This window comes from Lepidochelys olivacea (genome assembly GCF_965140295.1).
Source record: "Lepidochelys olivacea isolate rLepOli2 genome assembly, chromosome: 11".
NCBI lineage: Eukaryota > Metazoa > Chordata > Testudines > Cheloniidae > Lepidochelys > Lepidochelys olivacea.
The window spans coordinates 26,837,146-26,846,136 of record NC_140421.1 but is presented as its reverse complement, the minus strand read 5'-3'; positions in this window follow the sequence as shown (position 1 = coordinate 26,846,136).

The window sequence follows — 8,991 nt, the reverse complement described above, 5'->3', positions numbered from 1 at the left end:
ATTATTACATTATCATAACAATCTCTCTTCAAAATGCTGAAAATATCTGGTTCTTTCCACTGTGAGAAGGCAGATTGCCAGGAAAGGGTTAAATGAGTTAGAAGGATAAAACATGGACAGGACTTGAATCGCAAAAACGGAATTACAAAGACTTTGGGCTCAGTCCTGGAAACCCTTACTCTGAACTCTACCTATTGAAACTGAGAACATCAAGAAGGGCTACTCACATGAGGAAGGGTCTGCATGCTCTATCCAACACTAGGTTTGATTTTTTTTTCCAATTAACAAGCCTCACACACAGGAATGATTAAGCCGCTCTAGGGCAGCTTGTAAGAAATGATAATTTTACATACAGCAAATTTCGTCCTGGTGGATGGTGGATTTGCATACTCTAAGCCTGATCTTGAGAGGGGTTGAGCATGTGCAATTCCACTGACTTCAATAACTGCGGGTGCTCAGGATCAGGCAGTTTATTCTTACGGGAACCATGTAACCACTCCTGGTGGTAGGGAGAGGAAGGCAGCAGTTGGCCAATGGTTTTGAGAGAAACCCTTGCTCTTATGAAAAGCGCCATGGGATATTTAATTTTCATAATGAGCAGAGAGAGCCTAAGTCACATGCCCATTACACTGCATGAATCTCACATTATCTAACACAGAAGGGCTGAGGTAATGGGGCCATGGTTCAAACCCATGATTTCAGGGAACCTAGGCATTTCACACCTGACACTTTAAACTACTAATGGTTTGTTTACATATGGAGTTATTCAGGAATAGCTATTCTGGAATAAGTCCATGTGTGGATACATGTATTGTGGAATAAGACTGCCTTGCTCCTATTTACCTGACTCCACTTTCAAAGTATGTTAAGCTAAACAAGAACAAGGCATCCTCATTCCAGAATAAGAGTGTCCACATGTGGAGTTATCCCTGAATAACTCCATTTGTAGACAAGCCCTTATACAACCCTTCTGAAATAAATAACTAGTCAAATACATTATTCAAAAAAGAAATGTCACCTAGACAACTTTTAGTATAAAGTCACCCATTTTTGTAGGATAATAGCTAGATGCATAGGCTCTGAAATTTGAGAACCCAAATGCATTTTTCCAAGGTTTCTGGAGAACACAAACCTAAGGCTGTTTCATGAGTTTATAGCATTTGTGGTGACTCAGTGCCATGCAGGATAATGTTTAAACCACGAAAACACAGTTGTTTTACACCCTCCACCTGCCAGTTCTGCCTTGCCCCACATCTGAATATAAACTTTGAAACAGGAGGGGGACTTTTTCTAAAATAAATCTTGTGTATTTTTGGTCTCAAATATCCATTAACACTTCATTCAAGAGCTCATCGTTTTCCATTAAGTGAACCTACCCGCTCAATAATGTAACCTCAGCTGATCTGTACAGCACCTCCCAGGGGCAGATCAAGCCTTAATGAAAACTTCTGTAAACCCAAAACCCTTGTAAAGGGTATAGTCTATTCCTTTCCACAGAGACATTGTGTTTTCCATGTCTTTCAAACGTCCAGGCTGTTTACATTAGCCATTCTATCTCCCTAAACGGGCTTAGACTGGCGGGGGTACCTGCTGGTTTTCAGCAGTGGCTGTTACTGTAAAGTAAAATGAAAAACAAACTACTCTTATTCTAGATTTTCCTCTAGGTACACCAAACTGAAAAAGAAAGGGTCAGGGAGAGGACTTCAGGGCTTCTCATAATGTATAAGTGAAATTCCAAAAGCAGTGGTGTTCAAATAAATGCGAAGAAATTGAGAGGAGGCACCATATGCTCCCACTTTCTCCAGGCTCTATAGAAAATAAAATGCTCATTAATCAAGTTCAACCTCCAGAAGACTGATCTATGAGTAACACACTCAGAGAACCTACTTTTTAGAAAGACCTTCTTGGTGTCACAATGGTGACAGAGCCAGTGAGAAATTAGTCAAAACAATAACTAATGACATTGCATGTTACCTGGAAGAGGCCCCTTTTTAAGGGTCAGAACCATAATGTGCATTATCATGGAAACTACAAGCAAGACATTGTAAAGAGGAGCTTCAAATTAACCTGCAAGGGTAACTATATGTACCTCTGGTCAGAGTTTCCATCCGTCTCTGCTTTCACTTTGCTGATTTTAAATTACTCAATTTTCTTTCTTTCAGATGACTAGGTTTTGCACACTTTTACGATGCCTGTTTATCTTAGCATTTTCTATGGTGCCTATCGCCATAATTTTCTAAGCCCTTTATGCCAGACACACAAGGCTATTTCTTAAAGTGACACTGTCAAACTTGACCTATGATCTGCAGAAAATAGTCCTATTTGGAAGCTTTTTTGTTTCTCTCTCTCATGACCCTTCATTCATCTCCTTTCATAAAATAACTGAATGATTAGGAATGGCCCCACAGCTGGAGCTCCTTTTACCAAGCATCATCATGTTACCACTGTGTTTTCTGTAAAGTAAGCTGAGTTCAGTAACCTTAAATATTTCAGGAACTCATGGCCATAACACTGGCTAAGACACTGAATGGCAGTGGGGAATCAGGTGAAGAGGATGACTTCAGATTCCCAAGTTTCCTGTGATAAGCAATGTAAATTTAGGGCAGATTGTGTCACATTGGGTAAAACTTAGTCAACCCATAGCCTCATTCACTTCATTGGGACTATACATGGGGTGAGGTACTACCCAATATGACTAATGCTACCACAAGCTGGCCCTTAAAATCATGTTTCAAGTTCCAGAAAATTGGATACTGGTTGCCTTTATTTGGATGCACTTTGTCTTTATTTGATTTGGGGGAGAATAAAAATGAATAAAAGACAATACACGGAGAACCTTTGGAGGAAGATTCAGATTAAGGAGCAGATTTTCAAAGGCACACATGTGAGTTAAGCATCGAACTCCCACTGGCTTTCAGTGTGAGCTGAGTACCCAACAGTCTTTGTACCATGGGAAATATCCCATGTCCCTTAATTAAAATATATTGACAATTGTGTCTCCTCATAAGTGTGATTCTTGCAACTCTCATTGCATATAAAGACCCATCTTCATCATGTTTTTGTCCCAGGGTGATACACAGTGTGCCTGCTGGCACCAAATTTAAAAGTTATAAATCAGGGGATGATGATTAATGTGAGATGTGGGTTCTCTTCCTGGCTCTGCCATTGGCCTACGGGGAGACCTTGGGCAAGGCACTTCACCTCCTTGTGCCTGAGTTTCTCCACTGTAAAATGGGGATAATGATGCTCTCCTCCATTGTAAAGCACTTTGTGAGCTACTGACGAAAAGTGCTATATAAAAAGCTAAGTATTATTACTGTTCTTTCAGATGGCGACAGTAACATTCTATTTCATTCTATTTCTTTAGATTATTTCTCCCAGCTAACATCAGTTCTTCCATCAATTCTGTACTGCATAGTTCATTTAACAATCACAATAAGAAGGTAAGGCTTTGGATATTTATTGCCTCAGGTCAATGAGCTTTGCCACTTTGGCTGTCAACTCAAATATTGTTTATACACACAAACAAATTTTCAAGTGCTAGGAGAAACAATTCAGTATTCTTCATATGATTCATCATATACAAATCACTTTAGCCAGCCTTATTTAAATTAGTAGGATCTACCCAGAATAACCTTATCACAGTAATTCATTCGTATTATCACAATAATGGCTTAATGGACTGTAGGCTGACAGATTTTTGCCTGCCATTTGTACTACTCTCATTTGTTTTAAAATAAGGAATTGTGCATGTAACCACCACATATATTGGGTGAAATCCTTGCCCAAATAAAGTCAATGGCAAAATTCCCATTGACTTCAATCAAGCAAGGATTTCACCTATTGTATTCAAAACTTACACTGATCATTTAAACATTGCTTTTCAAAATACACATCCCATGTTTCCTTTAGCATGTCATACTGTTCTTCAGCCATATATTCTTTTCAAAGTTAAACAACGTAGAAGAAAGAATAGTATAAGAACCTTGCATAGAGTTGGTTTGGGGACACAGTCTTGTTTGTCAAAGCCGTGAATGGAATTCCAAAATATATCTGATGATAGACTCAGTAGTGTTCTGAGTTCTACCTGGAAGAAGCATATAAGCATCATTAAACATAGATTGAAGAGGTATCTCACTACAAGAAAATAGCCATAATATAAGTCATATTCGCTTGTGTGTGTCCAGCTGACAATGTAGACAATGTAGCTGATAATTTTAAGGAGAAAGAAAGAGAAGCTAAGTGATTTCAAAATGCTAACACAATTCTTGGAAGCTGGAACATGAATCAAGAATTGCAGATCGAGAGGATGAGTGGTGTTGTGGTTAAAGCACTGGATGCACCCCTAGGAGAAAAGGGGTCTCTTGTATACCAATTCCTCTGTAAAGTGAGGATATTATTTCCCCACCATACTCAGGAGCCTAAATTCATTAATAATGTCTGTGAGGCCCTCAGATATTTCTGTCATAGACACAACATTATTCAAGCATGGAACAGAGGGCTGTTTGTTTATTTTTTGGTATATATGTTGCCTGTGGTATAGCTGGTGGGGGTTACAATGTATATCTGTGTGTGTATGTGTGTGTGTGTGTGACACACACACACACTCTCACTCTCTCTCTCGTTTATTCTGTGAGTAGTTCTTTTTCTCCCTGGAATCCAAAATCAATGTCACAGAAAGGTCAATCAGCTACTCCTACTTACCAAGTGTGATACAAGAACAAGATGGAATGAATGAGAAGAGAAACACATTTAAAACAGATACTAGGAAATATTTTCCTAAACACAAAGTATATTCGGCCACAGAGTATTGTAAAGAAAAAATACCTTTCTAAACTTGGCTAATTGACTTGATTATACTTAACCTGAGTAAACGTAAGTTGTTGTTATTCCCTTCATCCTCCTTCCCTAATTCCTTCTGACTTTACATCCCATTTTAGCACCTTGTCACAAATTAGTCTGTTAGCTCTTTGGCGCAGGGACTGTCCTTTATTCTGTGTACAAACAGCACTTGGTGGGGCTGCCATCCTGAACAGGGCCTCCGGGTGCCACAACAGTAAAAACAAACAATAATAAAGGAAAGCTCAATAGGGATGAGAAATAGAGGATGAAAAATCACGTTAAACACAAACATTGGTATAATGTAGTCAAGTGTAACACTTCTGTAGGAACACAGTGGGAAAGGTCAGACAACACAACCTGTACAATGGAAACTAAAAGAGGAAAAACAAATGCAAGAATAATGTGTTTACAAAAGCCAAATGGAACTTTTGTTTAGTTCAAATGGAAGTTTCAGAACTGCTACACTGTACTAACCAAACACTATATTCATTTTGTTTTCATATTACTGAAATGAGTGGTTCTATCCCCACCTCCTAATTTGTACCTCATTCCAAAGTACATACATTCAACTTTACCATAGGATTGTCACTTCAGAATAGCATCACATCACTCTTTCTTCTGTTTATAGTGGCACAACATAAGGGGAGGTGGTTTAAAAACTAATAAGCAGCAGTAAAAGGCCAAAGCAAAGGAAAACAAAGGAACACTGTGATGTGACCTTTAAACCTTTTCCTGCAGTACCGTAGCTTTTATCCTTGCACAAATATATTCCATCATTCAAAACACTGAACATCTTCAGAGTGTTTTCCTACTTTTGATAATTGGAGCTTTCTAACAGAATACTTTCCACTCATATTAAATTTTAAAGCAACCATGCCAAATTGTAATGGAAGTTCAGCAGTCCAGGACAATGAGTATACATACAATAAGTATGTTCATTCCCCTTTCCATCCTCCACCCACATATTCACCAGGCCCAAACTTACTTACAAGGAATGATGACCACAGTCTGAGATGGCAAAACCCCCACTGACTTCACTGGGACCAGGATTCCACCCTACGTTTCCACTGGTGCTAAGTTAGTATAGTAAGCACACCCCACAAAGCATCTATTATGGTACATGGAGGGTCAGGGAAATGGTCTTATTCTTTTTTCCACTTAGAAAAGCAAGCCCACTCCCGAAAACAACTTCATCTTGGTCCACTTCTGCAGTTGCAAAACCATGTTTTGCAACCAGGAGGGGCAATGGGTAATTGGTGGTGCTACTTTCAATTATACCTATTGGCTTGCTAATTTCACACGTTGTCATGCCTGTGTATTATAACCACTAAAACTAACACAGACTTGCTAAGCAGTGGTGGATGTAGCCTCCATATTCAATGGATTCAATCAGGGCTTAAATTCAGCCAAGCTATTTTCAAAACCCCTGGAGGAGTTTGTATAGCACACTGCAGGGGATAGGGGAGGGGGGCACTCCAGGAAATACTCTATAAGAATGTAAGCCCTAGTTGCAATCCTCCTCCTTCTGATGAGGGTGCACTGACCATCCATAGCAGCACCCTCTGCCCCAGCACCACAATCCTAATCCTAGCCTGATGCAAAGGGGAAGCTCTGGAGTGGGTGGGGGAGGGCAAACCTGTCCCACACTCTCCCAGTAGCAGCGACTCTTGTTCCGCGGTGCTGGGCCCAGCTCCCTTTTCTGGGTATGGAGACCTTGTGCATGGAGAGGCCTGGCTGCCTCTCCATCACAGTGGAGGGGCAGTTGGACCAAATTGGAGTGGCACTGCAACATAGCCCACAGCTTGCTCTGTTTTCACCCCCGCCAGGGCCTGCCCTCTGCACCAGGCTGGGATTGGGGTTGGAGTGTGGGGCCAGAAAACATTGTTGTGCATGGTTGGTGCCCCCAGGTCACAACACCAGAGCATGTGACAATTCATGTCATAAACCTCCTTTTGTCAGTTTCATAATATGCTTGAAAAGGCACTACACAGACACCTAATGGCTGCCGGGAGCGGAGGGGTCAATTCCTACCACTGGCAGTTCGTGTGAGCTAAGGGTGCTCAAAATACTGCAGGAACTGCTCAGCCCATATGAGAAAGCCCAAAATGAATGGAGATATTCCCCTGAAAATCTAAACACATACAACTTTTCTTTTCATTACAGGCAGCACGGTTTGGTAGTGGTCAACACTGTGGATCTTAAAGGCTCAACTAGAGCTGGCCAGGAAACAAAATCTCCATACCACTAAAAAAACAGCGAGTTCTGGGGGAGAAAAAAATTGGCCTGAACTGGGACAATAATTCAAAACCTCAAAATTTTTCATGGGACTAAAATGTTCCTGCTGCCTGGGCTTGCTGGCTCTCCAGCTGTCCCCCTGGCAGGTGGGTGTGACTGCCCAGCTCACCAGCTGCCTGGACTTGCCAGCACCTTGGTTGCCTGGGCTTGCCAAGCACCAGCTGCCTGCCTAGGAGACAGGCAGGCACAGCCTGGCTCTCTACCTGGTAGGCAGGCTACCAGCTCCCTGCATACTGGCCAGGCAGCCTGGCATGCAGGCAACTGGACAGCCTAAGAAGCTCACCAGCCCAGGGAACTTGCAAGCCAGGCATCCTCAGAAGCCAGGGACCCAGTATCCCAGGTACCTGGGCAGGCAGCCAGATGTGGAGCCAGGCAACCCATCAGGCAGGATGCTGGGGTGCTAGGCAGCCTAGCAGGTAGGCTGCCAGGGAGCCAGGAGGGATGGCAGGAAGCCAGACCAACCTGCCTGTATTCTGTTAAAAGTTTTGATGGAATAGACACGTCCGCATAGAATGTTTAGATTTCATTGAATTCAGCATTTTCTGACGTAAAATTTCTGTCACAAAAGTTTGACCAGCTGAATTGCAACCTTGTTGGCCACCAGTTGAGGAGTCAATATGGTTCCATATGATTCAACGTCTGGTTTTGTCAGGGTTTTTTTAAAATAGCAAGTTATATTATTAATAATAATTGAATTAAAAGAATATTAAGATTGCAAAATCAAGCACTCAAAAATTAGGAAATGCCAGATATAAGCAGCCCTTATTCAGTCTCCTCATTAAGAGCATGCAGTCTTTGAATACATGACAAAATACTATTCCTTCCACAGGATCCCTGTCTCATTCAGGGCACAGAGTTGTATTGTGAAGGAGGCTGCTGTCCATAGGACCCTGTCTCATTAGTTACAGAAGCTGGAAGCTATGCAACTGAGATAGGGGATTGCAGAAAAAGAAAGGATAGTCTTGTGTGTAAAACAGTTGAATGCTAGACTGGATTCTATCCCTGCCTCAGCCACAGATTTCCTTTGTGATGCTGGGAAAGTCAAACTTTTCACAGGTGATCACTAATTGCATGTTCCACGGTTTTTCTTTGTGCCCAACTGGAGACTTTTCCTCCACTGAGACGCTGACCTTCAAAGCCAAGAACTCTGCTACCAATCAGCAGAGGGACAATAGTAGTGTCAGAAGCTGGGCATTGCCATCGGAAGAAGGGGTAACAGCAATAAACAAGAAGAGTATAAGCATTACATCTAACCTCAAATTCTAGATCAATAAACCCCACAATACCAAAATCTGCCACTCTTACTTACCAAATTGAGTAATACATAAGTGCACTGGAATCAACGGACTGGAATGACTCCTCCTGGAGTCAAAGTGCTAGGAAGAGTGACAGTCTCTGGCCCACACTATTTAATTGTTTTTAAGTAGCAAAATTCAGTTCTTTCTTCTAGGCTATTTCAATATATAAATATTCTCCACCAACTAATATTTTAATACCTTTAATCAAAAGTGCCAGTTTTTCAAAGGAGACTTAAAACAGGAACACTGAGAGATAAGAAACACTGATACAGACACAAACATTGAATAGTTGAAGATGTTTTGTTACAAATACATTCAAACTTTGGAAAAAATAATCGACTCTAGACTGTCCCTAGTACAATGTAAAAATGCAATATTTAAATAAAGCTGTTTGCCACTCAACTGTACAAATTACTTCAAAGACAAGAGCAATACCCTTTTTGGGTCCTATTTGTTATAATCTTGGAATAACCATTTTGTGGTCATGATATCTTAATCTTCATAGCAGTCAAGGGCCAAATTCAACACTGGTATAACTCCATGGATTGGATTTCAC